Here is a 23,968-nt window from a genome sequence, read left to right on the forward strand (position 1 = left end):
CCCCCCACCTCCCACCCAGCGGGCTGAGCAGGCTGGCGGCGTAAGATCAGCATTTTAATTTAATTTTAAATGAAGCTTCTGAAACATTTTGAAAACCTTGTTTACTTTACATACAACAATAGTTTAGTTATATAATATACACTTAGAGAGAGACCCCTTCTAAAAAAACGTTAAAATGTATTACCGGCACGCGAAACCTTAAATTAAAGTGAATAAATGAAGACTCGGCACACCACTTCTGAAAGGTTGCCTACCCCTGGTCTAGGTGTACCTTCCACAGCATGTGGGGGGAAGTACTAAATAACCTCTCTAGGTCCTTTCCAGCCTTACATCTCTATGATTGTACTGACCTTCAAAGTCATCCTTTTCTTGACTAGTGTAACTAAGAAAATCTACCCTCACCCTTCTTATCCCCTATTTTCTTTAACTTGAATGTTCCATATTTAAAAAAAAAATAGAAAAAAAGAAAAGCAAAAAAAGGAAGACCCCTCCTCCTCCTCCCCCTCCCCCGGACATCTCCCTGTACTGTAGAGTGAGGTTGCTTTGTGCCAGTGTGACAGACTCTAAACCCTGTCTGTCCTGTGATGGCCTCATGCTCCTCATTGACAGACATAGCCATTGCCTCTTCTGTCTGGGGGAGACCCTATCCCAGACATGTGTTTGGTCTGTTTCCTCCAGGACCAGCAAGGTCACGGACTTGCTGCTCAAGATGCAATATGCTGGAGCAATCCTGGTGGGTCACGTCAGACCTAGAGGAAATGACAACCACGAAAGCAAGGCTGAAAGAGTTGGCATCAGTCAGCACTCCCTCCACACCCCTGGATTGGGTGGTGAGAAAAGGCAATAAACAGAGCACTTTTGAAATTGTCACCAACAACTTTGGTGTCGACAACCTCAGCACCATTTTCCTTGGCACTAGCAACCAGAGAACTCATGGCATGACAGCCTTGGCATCAGCAATCTCAGCACTGGCAGCCTAAACATCACAGTCAATATATACATCCCCAGTCACAGAAGGGAGGCACCAAGAGACAATCCCCCATGGAGCATAAACTGCTTCAAACAGCAAGTAGGACCATCCCACAAAGAGGATGTAAAACATCACTTCTCTAGGGAGACAGCCTCCAAGTTCTCTGCCAAAGCAGAAACTGTTCAGGGTGGAGGAGCCTTGGTACTGACCATGGTACTAGTATCAGCACCCACAACCAAACTGGGGAGGAATAGCTCAGTGGTTTGAGCATTATCCTGCTAAACCCAGGATTGTGAGTTCAATCCTTGAGGGGGCCATTTGGGGATTTAGTTGGGGATTGGTCCTGCTTTGAGCAGGGGGTTGGACTGGATGATCTCCTGCGTCCCTTTCAACCCTGCTATTCTATGATTACAGGCCAGAGATACATCCCTGCAGAGGCCACTGCCTTCCCTGCCCCTAAGCAGTGATTGGCACTGTACCTAATGCAAAGGACACCTCACCTCATGGCACCGCTGTCCAAAGAGGGCTACTCATCCTTGCCAATTTACTCCTTCTCCCTGGCATCAAAGATGCCTCTCTTCTGCCTTCAGAGACTGATTCCAAGGACAGTACAGAAGTCCTTTCCCCAAAGCTCTGCCTCAAACAAGATGGGATTGGCACTGAGCTGACCTGACTAGCCTCAACTGAGCCAGACCTCTGTTGCGTTCCACGTTGGCCATACTAGCCTTACTGGGGTCCATTATGCCATTTGCTCCAGAGCAGATAGACCTCTAATGCATCCAAAAAGAGGAGGAAATCCTGCTATTCAACAACTTAATTGGCCAGACCTGATCAAGTTAACAGAAGGTCAGCAGCCACCCCATCTCCACCCAAAGGAGTCATCTTCATTGCCTGATGAGGCAGTAACACCAGTCCCTACCCCAGCGGTCGATGACTTGAAAGCATTCCAGGATCTTCTGTATCACCATGCAGAGACCATGAACATCAAAACAACAGTCAAACAAGAGACGTTCCACACGTTGTTGGATATTCTCAATTCAACTATTCCAGACAGGATTGCCCTTCCCATCAATGAAGGCATACTGGAGCCAGCCAAGGGACTCTGGCACACCCCAGCCACTCTTCCTTGCACACTAAACAGTTGTAGAAAATATATTGGGTGCCCCCAAAGGACTTTGAACATGTTTAAGCCCCCCCCAAGCCCAGAGTTTTAGTAGTTTCTGCAGTCCAGGAGAAATCCAGGTCTTCAAAAGGTACTCCTAAGGACAAAGACCCAAATAAATTAGACAAGTATGAGGGCAAAGTGTCCTCCTTAGCCTCACTTCAGTTCAGGTAGGGGGAAGACTACTAGGCCTTATTTGTGAAATACAGCTTCCCCACCTGGGAGATGGTCACTCCCTTCTTGTCAAAAATCCCACAGGAGCACAAGAGGGAGTGAAAAGAAATCTTAAAAGAAGACCAAATGTTCATGAGAATGGCATTGCAGGCACCCATGGATGCATCTGATGCAGTTGAGAGGTCGGTGGCTGTGGCTGTCACTATGAGATGGGCTTCTTGGATGCTAGCATCCAGAATATCTCAAGGGGTGTAAGCCACCATCAGGATCTGCCCTTTGAGGGGATGGAACTCTTTAGTCAAAGAGCCAATGAGCGGCTCCTGCGCTGGAAAGACTCAAGGGTTGCGTTAAACAGGTATTGTCTGCATAGGAAAACGTTTGCAGACATTTCCATTTGTAGCTGATACAGCATGTACAGAGAGAAAAATAGAGACATTTCTATCAAAAACACCTGTAGCTTAGGAGGCTGTTCCTTGAGCTAGGACGCTGAGTTCCAATCTCAATTGTACTGACCCTGAGGCATTTAAGGATGTGCTACCACCCTGCTTTCTTTACAATCAAATTAATACAGAGGTTATACAAGGTCACTTCAGGTACACTTAAGAATTGGGGCCAGGTCTCAAATATGTTAGGCCCAAATCTTAACCACACTGCCTGTCAGTGCCCTGCCACAGCCTGGTGGTAACACAGCGTAGTGGGACACAACACCCTTGTCTGGGCCCTGTCCCTGAGATTGGGAGGGTGGTGTAGGTTCTAGAAACTCCTTACTTTTCAGCACCTCCCCTAAGGCTGGAGTCTCAAAATGGTAACAGCAGCAGGACATGGTGCTGCTGTCACACTTATTGTGACTTTTAGCTACAGGCTAGGGCACTCAGATAGTATGTGGGAGACCTGGGTTCAATTCCCCCTTCTGCCTGATTTGGGTAAAAGGTATTTGAACATAGGTCTACCACATTATAGGAGAGTAGCCTAGCCACTTGGCTATGGGACATCCAGTTCTGGGAATTTTTCTATCTCCCCTGTTGAAGCTGTTCCACTTCGTTTAAATAATTATTGGAGTAGGGACATGAACTTGGGTCACCCGTGTTGTCAGGTGTTGGACTGCATGCATGTATTCTTTCTGCGTGTTGCACTGGCTTTGGCCAGATAGCCCATACAGCATGTTCTGATGGAACTGCCCATTAAAACCACAAGACTTGGTTTAGTAGCGAAGGCACCCGGCCAGTTTTATTGCCAATGAAGTATGGTGCTAATGCCCCAGCTCAATGGTTACAGGTACCCCAAAACACGTATGTCCGTGACAATGGACCAGCTCAGTGAATGACAGGACTTTCCTAGGCCAGACAGAAACACTCCCTTCGAGGTTTCATTTTGTACATCAATACAAACATGCTACATGTTGCCCCTCTGATGTGATTAGTTACTGCCCCCTGATGTGGGTTGTTACCACCCATTACCTTTTACATGTTGATTCGATCAGAACATCTTTATCTATGACCTTCCTGATCCACTGTCATCCTGACCTTATCTTTAGGAGGAGTCAGCATGTTCCTATTATCTTTAGGGAATGTGTAGGCATTGAGGTGTTCTAGTACCACCCTTCTGGAATGTGTTTGTGTGAGTGCTCTGTGGCTAGCGCCTTGTAGGAATGTGTGTTTTTGCAATATCAGCCCTGTTCTTGCCAGATTCTGTGAGCAGGGCCTGCCTGTAGCTCACAATCTGATTTTGCTTTATATCACCAAAGCTTTGACTGCTGCTGTAGCTCAGGCCTCATACAAGGGCTTATGTTTCAGGTCCTCTTCTTACTACAATGTGTGTTGTAAACCAGGGGTATTCAATAGGCAGACCGCGGGCCAAATCCAGACTGCCAGATGCTTTTGAATGGACCCAAAAATCTTTTTATTTACTTATTATAATTATTGTTGTTTTATTATTTTCTCTGGAATCTTGACTTTGACTATACCATGATCAAGAAATTTGGCCTTTGACAAAAAAATAATTGACTACCCCTCCACTAGGTTGTAAAGTCAGTCATACAGGACAATGAATAGTGTGTTGCTCCCCAGGGGTAACCAGGGTTGTGAGGGATCTCACCACTACTTGCCCTTAGCATGAAACAGACTTATCTGTGCCTGCTGTAGCTCAGCTCCCTGAAACCAACAGCCTCTGACAACACAAGCACTGTCTTCCAGGCCTCCGCAGACCTTGCTGTCTCTGTACAGGTTAGTGACAGGCACACACTGACCCCCGAGTCCTGAGAGCATTCCATGCAGTTCCCAGCCCTTAACCACTGGATACTCATAGAAATTACCAGGTTTGCTGTCCTCAAAAGAACAGTGTACACACAGTTTGAATATTACAATGCACTGAGATATATTTATAATGAAAACAATCATAAAGTTATTATCAAAAGCTAAGATTTAAGACATAGTGCATAAGCATAATGGAAACAAAAATGGTTACACATAAAACAAAGATTCATAGAGCCTAAACTTACCTTTAACTAGCTAAACCCTTTTCTGAAGTAGTTTGTCTCACCTAAAGCAATCTCCCAGCATCTCCAACCAACCTGGCTGGGATCCCCCTTTCATGAATGCAAAAAACACTTTCCTTTTTGCTTCCTCAGTGTGCCTTCTTCTTATACCCCCCACCCCAAAATTCACTATTTGCCCCCAGAATAAGGGTGACCCCCCTCTCCCCGAAGACCTATTTCCTGGTATGCTGACTTCATGTTGACTTCACATCCTCATGTAGACTTTATATGCACACAGAGCTTCCATTGGGTTGGCCTACAATGCTTAATTTATATGTGACTGAGGCAGACAGGAAAATATACATCCTTTGTCTGGCAGAAACCTGTTTGTTAACCCTGCTTTGATTCAGACTTTAAAACATATTTTCCAGTATATACACATAGTGTCAGTACATAGACATCACAATAGTATTAATAACCAGTATGATCCTGGCTTTCATTTTAGATCTCACATGACATTCTTTATAGATAAATACTACGAAAGCAGTGTGCTATGTATAGTGAGTTCGTCCGTTCGGATGGAGCTGCTGTTACAGAACAGTGAACCCTTGCCAGGTGGCATTGAGGGGTTCTTAGAGTCACAAATACTCAATGGACCAGGGCACCAGTATGAGAATGACTTAGCCTAGTGGTTAGGGTATTCACATGGGACACAGATGTGAAAAACTTCTTCCTTGTTGTGTGGCCATTTTGTTAATCAACCTGCTTTGCTTTTGTTAAAGTGCCCAAAATAGAAATGAAAAATTTTGTGCTTGTAAGAGACGTGAGGCATAGGCAGTCTTGCCTAGCAGTCACAGCTGGACTGAGATCTGCCCACCAGGGATGGGAGTTGCCGGGCCAGAGTTATAGGAATCACAAGGCCAGGTTTCATAAACAAGAGTCAGGGTCAGAGTCAGGATGGGGCCAGAGATCAGAGGTAGTACCAGGTTAGAATCAAGAGGCAGGAATCAGGGTCATCAGAGTCAGCCTGGAGTCAGAGACCAGAGCTCAGGAGACAAGGCAAAGTCCAGCATTGTAGCAGGCCAAGGTCTATGTGGTTGCTTAGACAACTTCCTGAGCCAACACCTAGGATTAAGTAGGGGCACTTGGCCAATCAGAGGACTGCAGGGAACTGTCACTCTGGATCTCGTGGGTGGTACTTCCTGCGATGCCTATTCTCCACAGCGCTTCCTGGCTGTGCCTCTGCAGGGCCTTCTGCTGGTATGGTGGGAATATCAGCCACCCCAGGCTCTGCAGATCTAGGTTTTAGTCCCTGCATCCTTACAAAACTGAGGCAATTGAAATGTTTAATTTCAATCTTACTCAAAATGTTTTGATTTACTGAAAATTTTGAAAATTTTTGTTTTCAGTTTGATCCAAAATAAACCTTTTTTTTCTTTTAATTTTGTAGAATTGCCTGTGAATTTAAAAATCCACTATTTTCCCAGCTCTATTTCTGGGGTTGGGCAGAGTGTAGGCACTGTCAATCTGGCTATGGGCCTCCAGGAACATATTCCAGGTGCCGACCCCATACACCAATTGCCTAGGGCCTGAAACTAGTGCTGGCTCTCCTTAGATTTCCCAAGAGCTAGTGCATGCTCTCAGAGGACAACTGAAGCTGCCAGTCTTCCAGCATACTGCTTCCCTCTTTGGGGACTACATGAAGTGTAAGCAAGTAACACAGAAACACTGCAAAGGAATTTCTAAATACATACACACACAACTCTTAGATAGCCCAAGAGATATACAAATATCCTGTACCCAAATCCCTGTCTTAGTTTCTTCACTCCAAAAGGCCTTTGGGATTTGGTCTGTGTGTTTTCAGGTGGTTCAGGATTCTTCCTCTTCTTTTTCTCCTCTTGCTGAGCCTTGTCAGCTTCTGGTCCTGGTCTTCTCCCCTTTCTCTTGATGGATGGAGGCTTTTATTTATTTATTTTATTTTATTTTATTTTTTAAGGAAGTTGTAGTCCCCTTTGTCAGATGACCAAATGGCCCTGATCCATTGCTTGGTTACCAACCTGCTTGGAAAAATGGGTTCCTCTGGGTGTTGGCAGATTATTGTTCTGCTACAGCAAAGTTATTCAACTGTTGATGGTCCTTACCAACTGTCTCATTCAGGGGCAGATCCCAGATGCAAGTTTCCCTCCCCTTCACACAAGAGGAATGATGCAAGGATACAGTAAAAGTCAAACATAAGCATATAAACATACTGAGAGTTTATAAAATCAAACTGGAATCCATGAGTTCACACAGATAGATTCCGAGATTGTCACAACCATACTTTTAACTCACAAGAACACAATTGGTAGAATTGTTCTATTCCCACCACCTAAAAGGGATCCCCAAGTGTGTAAAGCCCACTTCTATACATTCATTTCCTTATATCCACTCCCAGGTAAAGTGCAACTTCAGAATAACTTTCATCACCTTAGAATGGCAGGAGGATTCATATCACAGTGAATGGCTCCTAGCGGGCTTGCGTGGGGTGGGGTGTGGCAGTCAACATGAGTTAACTGGCCTGTGTGAGTGGTGCCTGTCGGTGCATCAGGTCAGGTGGGTATTAGTGGCCCTGGTAAGGTGGTGCGTGGCTGTGTGTCATAGTGCACGGGTATTAGTAACCCTGCCCACGGCAGCATGTGGCTATGTGTTGTGGTTTGTGGGTGTTAGCAGTCCTGCTTGGGGTGGTATGTGGCTACATGTTGTTCATATGGAATTACTGGGCCTGCCCAAAGAGGGAGCATTGGATGCTGCTCCTCTCCCGACAGGAGTCGTGCTCCTGGTGGGGGATGGGGAGCTGCAAGGAGCTGAGAGCCCAGGCTCTTAGCCCCCCAACACTGTCCCTTGTAAGTCAGTAGAAGTGCTCCTGGTGAGAATGCACATCACCAACAGAAGGATATGGATGTGAACCACTGCAGCTATCAGTCAACCTAACAGAGGTCAATTTAAACTTGTAGTGTAGACATGCCCTTAGAGTTCACCAACCAGTTATCAAGTGTAAATGCCTCAAGCACTTTAACAGCCTTAACATGGAGTCACAGACAGTCCAATCTGGAAAAAAGAAGAACAGGAGTACTTGTGGCACTTTAGAGACTAACAAATTTATTAGAGCATAAGCTTTCGTGGACTACAGCCCACTTCTTCGGATGCATATAGAATGGAACATATATTGAGGAGATATATATACACACATACAGAGAGCATAAACAGGTGGGAGTTGTCTTACCAACTCTGAGAGGCCAATTAATTAAGAGAAAAAAAACTTTTGAAGTGATAATCAAGCTAGCCCAGTACAGACAGTTTGATAAGAAGTGTGAGAATACTTACAAGGGGAGATAGATTCAATGTTTGTAATGGCTCAGCCATTCCCAGTCCTTATTCAAACCGGAGTTGATTGTGTCTAGTTTGCATATCAATTCTAGCTCAGCAGTCTCTCGTTGGAGTCTGTTTTTGAAGTTTTTCTGTTGTAATATAGCCACCCGCAGGTCTGTCACTGAATGACCAGACAGGTTAAAGTGTTCTCCCACTGGTTTTTGAGTATTTTGATTCCTGATGTCAGATTTGTGTCCATTAATTCTTTTGCGTAGAGACTGTCCGGTTTGGCCAATGTACATGGCAGAGGGGCATTGCTGGCACATGATGGCATATATCACATTGGTAGATGTGCAGGTGAACGAGCCCCTGATGGTATGGCTGATGTGATTAGGTCCTATGATGATGTCACTTGAATAGATATGTGGACAGAGTTGGCATCGGGGTTTGTTACAAGGATAGGTTCCTGGGTTAGTGGTTTTGTTCAGTGATGTGTGGTTGCTGGTGAGTATTTGCTTTAGGTTGGGGGGTTGTCTGTAAGCGAGGACAGGTCTGTCTCCCAAGATCTGTGAGAGTAAAGGATCATCTTTCAGGATAGGTTGTAGATCTCTGATGATGCGCTGGAGAGGTTTTAGTTGGGGGCTGAAGGTGACAGCTAGTGGTGTTCTGTTATTTTCTTTGTTGGGCCTGTCTTGTAGGAGGTGACTTCTGGGTACTCGTCTGGCTCTGTCAATCTGTTTTTTCACTTCAGCAGGTGGGTACTGTAGTTTTAAGAATGCTTGATAGAGATCTTGTAGGTGCTTGTCTCTATCTGAGGGATTGGAGCAAATGCGGTTATATCTTAGAGCTTGGCTGTAGACAATGGATCGTGTGGTGTGTCCTGGATGGAAGCTGGAGGCATGTAGGTAAGTGTAGCGGTCAGTAGGTTTCCGGTATAGGGTGGTATTTATGTGACCATCGCTTATTAGCACAGTAGTGTCCAGGAAATGGACCACTTGTGTGGATTGATCTAGGCTGAGGTTGATGGTGGGATGGAAATTATTGAAATCATGGTGAAATTCCTCAAGGGCTTCTTTTCCATGGGTCCAGATGATGAAGATGTCATCAATGTAGCGCAAGTAGAGTAGGGGTGTTAGGGGACGAGAGCTAAGGAAGCGTTGTTCTAAGTCAGCCATAAAAATGTTGGCATATTGTGGGGCCATGCGGGTACCCATAGCAGTGCCGCTGACTTGAAGGTATATATTGTCCCCAAATGTGAAATAGTTGTGGGTGAGGGCAAAATCACAAAGTTCAGCCACCAGGTTAGCTGTGACATTATCAGGGATACTGTTCCTGATAGCTTGTAGTCCATCTTTGTGTGGAATATTGGTGTAGAGGGCTTCTACGTCCATAGTGGCCAGGATGGTGTTTTCTGGAAGATCACCGATGGATTGTAGTTTCCTCAGGAAGTCAGTGTTGTCTCGAAGATAGCTGGGAGTGCTGGTAGCGTAGGGTCTGAGGAGAGAGTCTACATAACCAGACAAGCCTGATGTTAGGGTGCCAATGCCTGAGATGATGGGGCGTCCAGGATATCCAGGTTTATGGATCTTGGGTAGCAAATAGAATACCCCTGGTCGGGGTTCTAGGCATGTGTCTGTACAGATTTGTTCCTGTGCTTTGTCAGGGAGTTTTTGTCAGGGAGTCTCTAAGGTGCCACAAGTACTCCTGTTCTTCTTTTTGCGGATACAGACTAACACGGCTGCTACTCTGAAATCTGAGTCCAATCTGGTACTCCGGTCTATCTTGCCATCCAGGTAAGCTTACCTTTGTGATACGCCAGGTTAATTGCATCTTTAGATCTCAAACCAAGATAAATCTTGTAGCTAATCCTATAATAAACTGTCTAAATATTTATTAACTAGTTGCCAAAGGAAATAAGAGAGTTATTTACAAGGTTAAAGCAGGTAAACATATATACACACAAATGAGTTCCAGTCTTAAGTTTCAAAAAGTAATAGAAGCTATTATAATAAGCAAGCTCTATATGTCCCTTACAGCTAATCTAATCCAAGCACAGGGATCATTTGCCTGTGCTTATCAGTCCTTGCCCCTGAGAGTCCAAGCAGTATAAAAGCTTTGAACTACTTTGCTTAACTATCTTGAGTAATTTTGTATCGTCTGCAAATTTTGCCACCTCACTGTTTACTGCTTTTATGAACATATTGAAAAGCAATAGTCTCAGTTCAGACACCACTATTTACCTCGCTTCATTCTGAAAACTGACCATTTATTCCTACCCTGTGTTTTCTATCTTTTAACCAGTTACTGATCCATGAGAGGACCTTCCCTCTTATCCCATGACAGCTTACTTTGCTTATGAGCCTTTGGAAAGGGACCTTGTCAAAGGCTCTCTGAAAGTCCAGCTACACTGTATCCATTAGATCATGCTTGTCCGTATGTTTGTTGACCCCCCTCAAAGAATTCTAACAGATCGGTAAGGCATGATTTCCCTATACAAAAACCATGTTGACTCTTTCCCAACAAATTGTTTTTATATATGTGTCTGATAATTCTGTTCTTTACTATAGTTTCAACCAATTAGCCTGCTACTGAAGTTAGGCCTTTAATTGCCTCTGGAGCCTTTTTAAAAATTGGCATCACATTAGCTATCCTCCCGGGGTGACTGATTCTGCCTAAAAGCGTGGGGACCCCGAGGCCCCACCCACTCCATGGTCTCGCCCCTGTCCCTCCTCTTTGCCCGTGGCAAAAGGTAGATGAGCCAGGCCTGTCATTATTCAAAAAGTGGGAGGGCCATGCCCCCTTGGCCCCCTCTATGCCAGCGCCCCTGCCTCCAGTCTTCTGGTACAGAAGCTGATTAAAATGATAGGTTACATACCACAGTTAGTAGTTCTGCAATTTCATATTTCAGTTCCTTCAGTTGGGTGAATACTATCTGGTCCTCGTGATTTATTACTATTTAATTTACCAATTTATTCCAAAACCTCCTCTACTGACACCTCAGTCTGGGACAGTTCCTCAGATTTGTCACCTACATAAGAACAGCCATGCTGAGTCAGACCAAAGGTCCATCTAGCCCAGTATCCTGTCTTCCAATAGTGGTCAATGCCAGGTGCTTCAGAGGGAATGAACAGAACAGGCAATAATCAAGTGATCCATCCCCTGTCACCCATTCCCTGCTTCTGGCAAACAGAGGCTAGGGACACCATCCGTGCCCATCCTGTCCAATAGCCATTGATGGACATATCCTCCATGAACGTATCTAGGCTTTTTTTTAACCCTGTTATGGTCTTGACCTTCACAACATCTTCTATCAAAGAGTTCCACAGGTTGACTGTGCATTGTATGAAGAAATACTTCCTATTGTGTGAGAAGGAATAAATAACACTTCCTTATTTATTTTCTCCACACCAGTCATGATTTTATAGACCTCTATCATATCCCCCCCTAGTCGTCTCTTTTCCAAGCTGAAAAGTCCAGTCTTATTCATCTCTCCTCATATGGAAGCTGTTCCATACCCCTAATTATTTTTGTTTCCCTTTTCTGTATCTTTTCCAATTCCAATATATCTTTTTTGAGATGGGGCGACCAGATCTGCATGCAGTATTCAAGATGTGGGTGTACCATGGATTTATATAGAGGCAATATGATATTTTCTGTCTTGTATCAGAGGGGTAGCCATGTTAGTCTGAATCTGTAAAAAGCAACAGAGGGTCCTATGGCACCTTTAAGACTAATAGAAGTAGTAGGAGCGTAAGCTTTCATGGGTAAGAACCTCACTCAGAAGTGAGGTTCTTACTCACGAAAGCTTATGCTCCCACTACTTCTGTTAGTCTTAAAGGTGCCACAGGACCCTCTGTTGCTATTTTCTGTCTTATTATCTATCCCTTTCCTAATGATTCCCAACATTCTGTTATCGATTCCTAAAAGGAATGGCTCAGGTGTGGGAACCTCCCTCACATCCTCTGCAGTGAAGACCGATGCAAGGAATTCTTTTAGCTTCTCTGCAAGGGCCTTATCTTCCTTGAGAGCTCCTTTAGCAGCTCAATTGTCCACTGGCCCCACTGATGGTTTGTCAGGCTTCCTGCTTCTGATGTCCTTAAAATATATTTTGCTGTTAATTTTTAAGTCTTTGGCTAATTGCTCTTCAAATTCTTTTTTGGCCTGCCTAATTATACTTTTACACTTGACTTGCCAGACTATGCTCCTTTCTATTTTCCTCAGTAAGATTTAACTTCCAAATTTTACAGGATGCCTTTTTGCCTCTAACCACTTCTTTAACTTTGTTGTTTAGCCATGGTAGCACTTTTTTGGTTCTCTTACTGTGATTTTTAATTTGGGGGTATACATTTAATTTGACCCCTTTATATGGTGCCAGGTCTGCAGTAACTTTAACCCTTTCATAAAATAGGGCCGTGAAGTCAGGCTAAATTTTTTACTTATTGAGACAGGCTTGAGACCTCTGTCAGAGCCAGTTCGGTCAGTATGTTGCATCGGTTAGGAGTGTGCCTCCTACTTTGTCTGAGTTCCAATATGGCTCACCCTCCGGATTGCCTTGGAAGAGTCATAAGACCTCCAAGCAGCCCACCAAAAGTAGATCTCTGGCATCGAAGTCTGCTAGGCATGGGGTTAAGAGGAGAATGCAGATGAAGTCAAGCACTCCCTCTTCTGCAGCACCACAGAAACCAGCAGCAATGACTCTGGCATTGAGGCAGGTACTGTCAAGTCCAGACCCTGAGGGAGCACCTTCCACATCTGTGGAACTGCACAAGAAATTTCTGGCAGCTTCAAATGCTTAAAGCATGGTCAGTACCAACGATCTCTTGTCACTTTCAGTGCTGGTATCACCAACAGTACAGGAGTCAGCACTCTTGGTATAACCGGACACAGGGGCTCCAACAACATCGCTGTAGTGCCTGGTACCATGCCAGCTCCATTTGCCTCAGATAGCTTGTCCTTTGGTACCACTGAGGGGGGAAGCCCACAATGCTTGCTATGCTGCAACGTGCGACTTGGCCTCTGTCACTGGCACCATCGGCAGCAGCATCTCCATGGCTACCGGAAGGAGAGCCATCCTCCTATGAATCAGAGGTTGGGTCCTACATTTCCCAACCTTGGAGCCACTCTCTCTAGTCCCCATCAAAGCACTACTACCCTGCAAGGGATTCTTCTGCAGGAGTACCATCAAGTGGGTGGCCAGGAGGTCGCTTGAGGCCTACACTTGTCCAGTTGCCTTTTTGGAATCTGGGGGCTTTCCCCCATTTTCTAGATTATACTTTAGGCATTCCTATTCAGTCGCATTGGAGAGGTGTGCAGTATCTGCCCACCAGGCACCTTCTGTTCTTGAACGTGTTCCTGAGCCCAGTATCAGGTGACAAGAGCTGGATGAGGAGGTCCCCACTGGACAAGTGATGGAAGAAGAGCAGCCTGAGCCTGTGCTGACCTCCTCTTCATCTTCTCCTGATGACGCAGTCTCATCAGGGGGCATTTCGCCTCCCCCAGATGACTATAAGGCCCATCAAGAATTGTTAAAGAGCAGGGGTTCTCAGATTTTTGTGCTGGTGACCCCTTTCCCACAGCAAGCCTCTGAGTGTGACCCCTCCTTATGCATTAAAAACATTTTTTTATATATTTAACACCATTATAAATTCTGGCGGCAAAGCAGGGCTTGGGGTGGAGGGTGACAGCTTGCGACCCCCCATGTAATAACCTCGTGACCCCCTGAGGGGGTTTGAGAACCCCTGTTAAAGAGGGTGGACTTAAACCTGGGCATCCAGGTGGAGGAAGTGAAAGAATCCTTGCACCTCCTGATAGATATTTTGGCCTCAGCAGATCCTTCCAGAGTGACCTTGCCTCTCAATGAGGCAAATATGGATCCCGTTAAGGCACTCTGGCAGACCCCTTCATCCCACTCCAGGCTTGTATTAAGCTCCCAAGGTTACAGTTTCTCTCTGACTTTGGATGGGTAGATGGTGCCACCACCCAAATGCAAAAAAAAAACCACTTTTTTGAGAACCCAGAAAGGCGCACTTGGGAATTCCTTCCTGTGTGGTACCCTCAACCCCTTTCACACCCCCCCCCCCGCCCCTTGGGGAAGAGCTGAGAAAGAAAAACAAAGGAAAACAGCTGTTGCCCCCAGCTAATTAAACAACATATGCACAAACCTCTTAGGACACAAAAAAAAACAATCCTGTTCTTAAAAAAGGTAAATTTTATTAAAAACAAAAAGCAATAAAATACATCTTGAACTTAGGCTTTTTGCTAGATCTTAAAAGAAACAATTACAAAAATTAAGCATCAAGATAGCTCTTTTATGTTCAGCTTAAAGGTTATAAGCAGAACAAAAGCATCTGGGGATAGCACAGAGGAGTCCACTAGTCATAAGAAATAAACAGAAATAAACCTAATCACATCTTTCTAAACATTCCTGATCTACTTACACATTTGGGGGTTCCAAATAAGTAGTTCTAGGTATGATCTGATGATCTATGATCATACCTGGCTTAAAGCTTCTCATAGCATAACTGCTCCCTGTTCCCCTCTTTCTCAGAGAATAACAACAGACACAAAGGGGAAATTTCCCCCCCATTTTAAAAAGTTCTAGCCTTTCCATTGGCTCTTTTGGTCAGGTGCCCACTTCTTTTCCTTTACTTGGGGGGACTTTGTTAACCCTTTAGAGGTAAAGCAAGCAGAGAACAGCCACCAAGAGGGACTTTATAACTAACTGGTTGGCTGGGTGTCCATAAAAGGGAGTTTTATCCCCCACCCCCTTCATTTATCACAGCATGTTAGACAAACACCAGTCAGAGAAGGTCTAGATAATACTTAGTCCTGCCTTGAGTGTAGGGGACTGGACTAGACGACCTCTCCAGGTCCCTTCCAGTCCTATGATTCTATCTTCTATAAGGTGCAATCCCTGAATCAAAAGATGCAAAAATTTAGATCTGTTTGCTAGGAAAGTTTATTCTACTTGGGAAGGAGGGGTCTGCAATTTAGGATTGCCAATCAGCAGGTGCTCTTGGGCCAATATGATTTTAATGTCTGTGACAACATGCTCAAGTTTAGAGACATGCTGCCAGAAGATACTAGGCAGGAGGTCTCCTTGTAAGTGGATGAGGGGAAATCTGTGGCAAGCGCCTCATTACAAGCTGCACTGGATTCAGCGGACTCAGCATCCAGGTCGATGGCTTCTGCAGTGGCCATGCACAGGTGCTCCTGGTTGCAGTCCTCAGGGCTTCCATAGGAGGTCCAACAAACTTTACAAGATCTGCCCTTTGAAGGGTCATGACTCTTTTTGGAGCAAATAGAATCTAAACTCCATGGTTTGAAGGACTCCAGGGCAGCCTTAAAGTCTCTGGGTTTATATACCTCAACCCCATCCAGGAAGCACTTCTGCCTGCAGCAGATCCACCATTACAGAGAAAGAAGAGTAGGTGTTATATGCGTAGACTATTTCCTCCTTCTGCCTCTGCATCAATGCCTACCCTATCTAGACACCCAAGGGGTGTTAAATAGGCATTCAGATGGGCCTTTAGGAGGCCGTACCAGTTCCCCAGGATGCTAGACCCCATTTTTTGTTTGTTTGCAAACTGCCTTTCCCACTTTCACAGTGCTTGGTCCCTCATTACTACAGACTGTTGCGTGTTAAGCCACATAGAACTGGGATATACCCTCCAGTTTGGTTCTACCACACTCTCCCGGCCCCTTCCTGCCATACTACTGTCATGGCAAACTTTTAATTCAGGAGGTTTAGTCTCTCCTTCAGCTGTAGAGTAGGTTCCGCAGAATGTCAGAGGAAAGGGTTTCTATTCCTATTATTTCCTAATCCCCAAGCCAAAGGGCAGTCTCAGACCTATTTTGGACCTATGTTAGCTCAAAAAGATAAAGTTCCACACAATCACCCTGGCTTCTATTATTCCCTCCCTAGATCCTGGGGACTGCCTACAATTTAAGAGATGCCTACTTTCATGTGGCAATTGTGACGTTCCCCATTAGGACCAGTGATCTGCTAGGTCACTCCAATCCTTGACTCTGGGAGCCAGCCTTACCCTGCTCTGCTGTGAGAACCCCCCCTCCTGGGCTGTTCACGCACAGCCTCTGGCATGTAAGCTGCTCCTTGGACTGTGCAGCCGAATGACACTAGCCAATATATCCAGTCCCAGACACAACCCTAGGAACCTCCGTCTTGCAGTGTCCAGTTATACCCAATCATAAATTTAACAAAGAAATTGATATGTATCAGGCTTGTTATCCCAAGGGGAGCCTCTGACATGCTTCAAACCAAACACACTGCTTCAGGTAAAATATACAAACAAATGTATTAACTATAAAGATAGATTTTAAGTGATCATAAGTCAAAACGTAACAAGTCAGATTTTGTCAAACAAAATAAAAGCAAAACACATTCTAAACTGATCTTAACACTTCCAACGTCTTACAAACTTAGATGCTTCTCACCACAGGCTGGCTGGTTGCTCTTCAGCCAGGCTCTCCCCTTTGATCAGTGCTTCAGTCGTTTGGTGTGGTGTCTGTAGATGTAGGTGGAAGAGAGAGAGAGCATGGCAAACGTCTCTCCCTTTATCATGTTCTTTCTTCCCTCTTGGCTTTGCCCCCCACCACCCTCCTTCAGAGTCAGGTGAGCATTACCTCATCGCAGTCCCATACTGACCAAAGTATGGAGTACTGGACTACTGTCATGGATGGATATAAACTATTCAGGAAGGACAGGCAGGGCAGAAAAGGTGGAGGAGTTGCATTGTATGTAAGAGAGCAGTATGACTGCTGAGAGCTGAGTATGAAACTGCAGAAAAACCTGACAGTCTCTGGATTAAGTTTAGAAGTATGAGCAACAAGGGCGATGTCGTGGTGGGAGTCTGCTATAGACCACCAGACCAGGGGGATGAGGTGGACAAAGCTTTCTTCCAGCAACTAGCAGAACTTACTAGCTCACAGGCCCTGGTTCTCATGGGAGACTTCAATCACCCTGATATCTGTTGGGAGAGCAATACAGTGGTGCACAGACAATCCAGAAAGTTTTTGGAAAGTGTAGGGGACAATTTCCTGGCGCAAGTGCTGGAGGAACCAACTAGGGGCAGAGATCTTCTTGACCTGCTGCTCACAAACAAGGAAGAATTAGTACGGGAAGCAAAAGTGGATGGGAACCTGGGAGGCAGTGACCATGAGATGGTCGAGTTCAGGATCCTGACACAAGAAAGAAAGGAGAGCAGCAGAATATGGACCCTGGACTTCAGAAAAGCAGACTTTGACTCCCTCAGGGAACTGATGGGCAGGATCCCCTGGGGAGAATAACAAGAGGGGGAAAGGAGTCCAAGAGAGCTGGCGGTATTTTAAAGAATCCTTATTGAGGTTGCAGGAACAAACCATCCCGATGTGTAGAAAGAATAGTAAATATGGCAGGCGACCAGCTTGGCTTAACAGTGAAATCCTTGCTGATCTTAAACGGAAAAAAGAAGCTTACAAGAAGTGGAAGATTGGACAAATGACCAGAGAGGGGAATAATGTTACGAATTATACCTTTAAGACATGTACAGTTCGTTCTAGGCCAAGGCACGGAAAACAAACTTACCACTGCAGAGTATTACACAGCCAAGCCAAATTTTATTACGCCCGGGCGTGGTACCGTCCTACTAGTTAGGAGGGACCCCATACATTGTTCACAGCCAAGCTATATATAAAACGAAAGGCATGCAAGCCTCGTGCACTGTAAGTCCGAATGGACTGTAAACTATTTGTGTTCGGATCTCATTGTGGGTATTCACCCCTGCCGGAGTCTCCATAAGGGGTGCCTGGAGAGCGGGCATGGCACGATACAAAGGGGTAAAGGGAGGAGGCTCCGGGGGGCAAGAAGGCAAGCAGGTTCATAGGAAGGAGCTGAAGACAAAGGAACAGGAGGAGGAGGTTTTGACAGATAGGAAAAGCTAGAAGTCAAAGGATGTCCTTTTGCGCGGGCGTAGGCCCAATTGTCCCAAACGTACCAATAATCCATTTGAGCTGGATGTTTGTCCTCCAGCTGTTGCCTAAGGCAAGTCAATTGTTCTGGTTTAAAAGTGCCGTTGGGTGGCCATTCAAAGGGCGTCTGAATAGTCAGCGCTGGCCTCTCAACCTTGCACAAAATTAGAGCTCTTTTCCTACCTAACCCATGGCTGCCAGAAATATTTTTCCAATTCTCGAGAATCTCCTCCAAAGGGGTCCCCTTAGAGAAACTCTGCCCAGAACCCATTATAGGGCTACCAAAAGCGTACCAAATGTGCCACCTTACCGCCTAAGCGACGGCCTACGCTCCCGCTCCTTGGAGTGCTCGAGGGTGAACTCACCCTGTGCCAGCTAGAGCCATCCAGGAGGAGGAGTGTGGCCTCACTATCGAGGCGAGCCTAGGGTCCCATCTGGGTCGCCAAACTGTTACGAATTATACCTTTAAGACACGTACAGTTCGTTCTAGGCCGAGGCACGTAAAACAAACTTACCACTGCAAAGTATTACACAGCCAAGCCAAAGTTTATTATGCCCGGGCGTGGTACTGTCCTACTAGTTAGGAGTCACCCCATATATTGTTCACAGCCAAGCTATATATAAAACGAAAGGCATGCAAGCCTCGTGCACCGTAAGTTTTAGCCAATGTACAAACATATTTCTTATCTACCACCTATCCCCGCTGGACACTCTCCCCGTGCTGACCAGTGTAGCAATGAGCTAGGAATTTCTCCCCTCAGGAGGGCCTCAGGTCTGCAACTTACAACAGAAGGCAATTCTTGGCATCCCTTATCTCTTTGTTTCCAGATGTCTCCCTTCCTCCCCCTCCCTGGCTCCTGGTACATGCTGTATCTACTTTTAACTGATAATGGCCTCAAACTATAAGAAGCAGTTGCTTAAGCTAATTTTCCTTAACAATAAAAATATTGCTCAGGCATGCAGGAGTGAAATCAGGAAGGCCAAATCACACTTGGAGTTGCAGCTAGGAAGAGATGTTAAGAGTAACAAGAAGGGTTTCTTCAGGTATGTTAGCAACAAGAAGAAAGTCAAGGAAAGTGTGGGACCCTTACTGAATGAGGGAGGCAACCTAGTGACAGAGGATGTGGAAAAAGCTAAAGTACTCAATGCTTTTTTTGCCTCTGTCTTCACGAACAAGGTCAGCTCCCAGACTACTGGACTAGGCAGTACAGCATGGGGAGGAGGTGACCAGCCCTCTGTGGAGAAAGAAGTGGTTCAGGACTATTTAGAAAAGCTGGATGAGCACAAGTCCATGAGGCCGGATGCGCTGCATCTGAGGGTTCTAAAGAAGTTGGCGGATGTGATTGCAGAGCCATTGGCCATTATCTTTGAAAACTCATGGCAACTGGGGGAGGTCCCGGATGACTGGAGAAAGGCTCATGTAGAGCCCATCTTTAAAAAAGGGGAAGAAGGAGGATCTGGGGAACTACAGGCCAGTCAGCCTCACCTCAGTCCCTGGAAGAATCATGGAGCAGGTCCTCAAGAAATCAATTCTGATGCACTTATTGGAGAGGAAAGGGACCAGGAACAGTCAGCATGGATTCACCAAGGGCAAGTCATGCCTGGCTAACCTAATTGCCTTCTATGAGGAGATAACTGGCTCTGTGGATGAGGGGAAAGCAGTGGACGTGTTATTCCTTGACTTTAGCAAAGCTTTTGATACGGTCTCTCACAGTATTCTTGCAGGCAAGTTAAAGAAGTATGGGCTGGATCAGTGGACTATAAGGTGGATAGAAAGCTGGCTAGATCGTCAGGCTCAATGGCTCCATGTCTAGTTGGCAGCCAGTATCAAGCGGTGTGCCACAAAGGTCAGTCTTGGGGCCGGTTTTGTTCAATATCATCTTTAATGATCTGGAGGATGGCATGGACTGCACCCTCAGCAAGTTTGCAGATGACACTAAACTGGGAGGAGTGGTAGATATCCTGGAGGGTAGGGTTAGGATACAGAGGAACCTAGACAAATTAGAGGATTGGGCCAAAAGCAATCTGATGAGGTTCAACAAGGACAAATGCAGAGTCCTGCACTTAGGATGGAAGAATCCCATGCACTGCTACAGATTAGGGACCAAATGGCTAGGCAACAGTTCTGCAGAAAAGGACCTAGGGGTTACAGTGGACGAGAAGCTGGATATGAGTCAACAGTGTGCCATTGTTGCCAAGAAGGCTAAGGACATTTTGGGGTATATAAGTAGGGGCATTGCCAGCAGATCAAGGGACGTGATCATTCCCCTCTATTCGACATTGGTGAGGCCTTATCTGGAGGACTGTGTCCAGTTTTGGGCCCCACACTACATGAAGGATGTGGAAAAATTGGAAAGAGTCCAGTGGAGGGCAACAAAAATGATTAGGGGGCTGGAGCACATGACCGATGAGAGAGGCTGAGGGAACTGGGATTGTTTTGTCTGCAGAGGAGAAGAATGAGGGGGGATTTGATAGCTGCTTTCAACTACCTGAAAGGGGGTTCCAAAGAGGATGGATCTAGACTGTTCTGAGTGGTACCAAATGACAGAAGAATGAGTAATGGTCTCAAGTTGCAGTGGAGGAGATTTAGGTTGGATATTAGGAAAAACTTTTTCACTAGGAGGGTGGTGAAGCACTGGAGTGGATTTCCTAGGGAGGTGGTGGAATGTCCTTCCTTAGAGGTTTTTAAGGTCAGGCTTGACGAAACCCTGGCTGGGATGATTTAGTTGGGGATTGGTCCTGCTTTGAGCAGGGTGTTGGACTAGATGAGCTCCTGAGGTCCCTTCCGACCCTGATATTCTATAATTCTATGATTCTTTTGTTGCAGCCTAGGCCAGCATCCTTTGTTCCTGTGAGGCTGGACTGGGTTTGTCTCATACCTGCCCTGATGAGGTGTGAACTGCCTCTCTGCTCTTGGAGAGTTTTTGCCTGGGCTTATTTTAAGCCATGAGGATACATTTTCAGCCTCATAACTATATACATGAAATTATAACCTATAACATTACTGTAACAATTACTATAACATCACTATAACAACAGTGCTCAGTGCATCACGAGCCTTCTGAAGACACCCAACATGACAAACTTTGCATTGGATACCACACAATCATTTTACAAGGATGAACATGGGGGTGATGGGTGTTCTCCTGAGGTCCAGAGTGTTACAGCAATATATCAAGGTCATAAATGTTCTTTCAGGTTCTTATTTTCCAACAGATAGACCTGTTTCCAAACAAGGCCAATAGAAAATGTCATCAATTTTGCTCGCTGTAAGGCCACAATCCGGGCTGTATGATAGATGCTTTTTTTCTACCCTAGCTGTTTTATGCTTTTCCCCCAATCCCACTCCTTCACAGAGTGCTACTGAAGATCAAGCGGGACCAAGCCCAAGTTATTAATAGCTCCAGTGTGGCTCACCAGCACTGGTTCTCCTCTCTACTGTACCTGTCAGAGGCAACTCCCATTTTGCTCCCATTACACTCGGACTTGATTTCCCAAGATCAAGATCAGTTGTTCCACGCAAACCTGCAGGTTCTTCATTTAACTGCCTGGAAGCTTCATTGCTAAATCTCACATGGCAGTCTTTTTTGGAGCAATTTCGCCATGTCTTATTAAATTGTAGAAAGCCCTCCACCAGAGTTGCTTGCCTGCCGAAATGGAGGCATTTCTTTACCTAGGCTTGTCAAACTGGAATCTCACTGATGCAATCCTCTATCCAACATATACTGGACTATCTATTGCACCTAAAAAAGGAAAGAGTTAGCAACTTGTTCTATCAAGGTCCACCTGGCAGCAATACAGCTTTCCATCCTCACGTGGATAACCATTCTATATTCTCTAACGATATGACAATTAGATTTGTGAAGGGCCTGGAAAGATTGTACTTTTAAATCAGAGAACATATTTCCCCCCGGGACTTGAACTTAGTCTTATCAAAACTTATGGGACCAGTGTTTAAGCTTATAACAACATGCCCCTTATTGCACCTTTCTCTGATGGTGTCTTTCCCGATAGCCATCACTTCAATCAGAAGGGGGGCTGAATTGCATGCTTTGGCATCTGAACCACCATATACAGTCTTTTTGAAAGAAAAAGGGTACGTACAATCTCATCCAAGTTTCCTCTCTAAAGTAGTTTCAAATTTTCATAGTCAATTTACTTACCTGTATTTTACCCAGAACCACACACTAATAGAGAGGAGCAATTGGGAGGAATTCACTTGTACATCTCCTTTTCATGGTGGTGTGAGGGAAGAGCAACCTACAAAAGCTTTTGTCTTCTGATGTTCCACGATGGTTCATCTCATGTTGATAGGCCTTCTTTTGTTGGGCAAGAGATAACAGCTCCTGTTGGAAATTAGTATTTTGCACTTGTTAATGATTCTCTCCTGTCTGGTTATTTACAGTTACAGAGCAAACACAAATATTACCTTATAACATGGGACACAGGTACTATAAGTGAGATTAATGCAGGCAGAAATTTACAAGCACTTCATAAAGTCTAAACACGAAGCACATTTTTATAATCTAATACCTATTTTAATAATACTAACACAGGTCAGCGAGACTGGCTACAGCTCTAAATTTGTCAGTATTCAGCTGAGACCTAGGGCCTTGGCATGAGCTGGCACCTCGTCTGCCAGCATCACAACTGCTTGTGCCACAGAGTTCCTATGTGATAGTGAGCAAGTCACTGAAACTAAACTTGCACAGAGGTCACTTGTGTGTTCCCCATTTCTGGGTGCCCAAACTGAGACCCTGTGATCTGACTTTTTGAAGTGCTGAGCACTCACAGCTGCAACTCAAGTCAAAGACAGCTGTGCTTTGAACATATAAAATATTATATAATGCTATGTCCTCTGAAAAATCAAGCTCTAGGTGTCTCAAACTGGACACCAAAATCTGTAAAAATGGCTCCAAAGTCTGTGCCTCAGTTTCCCATCTGTAAAATGGTAATAATAATACCCCTGTTAGATGTTTGGCTGCGTGTGTTCCCTCTGTATGCCGTCCCAGCTCTGTGCAGCTAGCTGGCCCAGCAGACCTCGAGTGAACCGCCCAATTACCACAAGATCTGTTAAGGTACGAAGACACCAGACAAGGTTAATTGTTAACAAGTTATGTATTGCCCCTCTGACGTGGTTAGTTACTGCCCCCTGATGTGGGCTGTTACCACCCATTACCTTGTACATGTTGATTCGATGAAAACAGCTCTATCCATCACACTGTCCTCCTGACCTTATCTTTATGAGGGGTCAGTGTGGTCTCATTATCTTTGAGGAGAGATGTTTGTACCATACTTGGTACCAGGGGGTGTTCTGGTACCACCCTTTTGGAATGTGTTTGCGTGAGTGTCCTGTGTGTAGCTTTTCTTAGGAATGTGTATGTTTTTGCAATACCAGCCCTGTTCTTGCCAGGCTCTGTGAGCAGAGCCTGACTCCTGTTTACAGCCTGTCTCTTGCTGACTTTGCTTTATATTAATAAAGCTTTGACCACTACTTTAGCCCAAGCCTCATACCAGGCCCCTGATGCAAGGGCTTATGTCTCAGGATGTCTTCCTACTACAACCTCCTCATCTCACAGGGAAGTTGTGAAAATAAATTCATTAATCTTTGTAAAGCATTCACATACTATAGTGATGAGCTCTATAGAAAATCCCATAACGAAATTAATAATTCTGTCTTCAGAGAAGGGTTTGAGTAGTGTCAAGTAAATAAGATATGAGGCCATACATTGAACAATGAGGAGAAAACAAAATATCAAACAGCTGTTTGCTAAGAGAGCACCGTCCATCCTATGCACTGAATGAGGCAGGTTCCTACGGAAAAAATAATAGGAGATCATGTAATTAAAGACTGTGTCATAACTGCATACACACA

At 45.1% G+C, this 23,968-nt stretch overlaps 1 protein-coding gene across 5 annotated transcripts in view; it reads left to right on the plus strand.

The window, feature by feature from the left end:
* The window catches only part of PCDH1 (protocadherin 1), a 154,814-nt gene that overhangs the window by 91,445 nt on the left and 39,401 nt on the right, over window positions 1–23,968 (plus strand). The window contains exon 6 of one of the 5 annotated variants that reach the window (XR_004646736.1): window positions 1,385–6,134. The exons of the other annotated variants lie outside the window; for them this stretch is intronic. The gene's annotated coding sequence lies outside the window, so the exon portion shown is untranslated. Of the gene's footprint in view, window positions 1–1,384; window positions 6,135–23,968 lie in introns of those variants that run through there. 5 annotated transcript variants of the gene reach the window in all.

The sequence above is a fragment of the Trachemys scripta genome, chromosome 8 (genome assembly GCF_013100865.1).
Source record: "Trachemys scripta elegans isolate TJP31775 chromosome 8, CAS_Tse_1.0, whole genome shotgun sequence".
Lineage (NCBI taxonomy): Eukaryota > Metazoa > Chordata > Testudines > Emydidae > Trachemys > Trachemys scripta.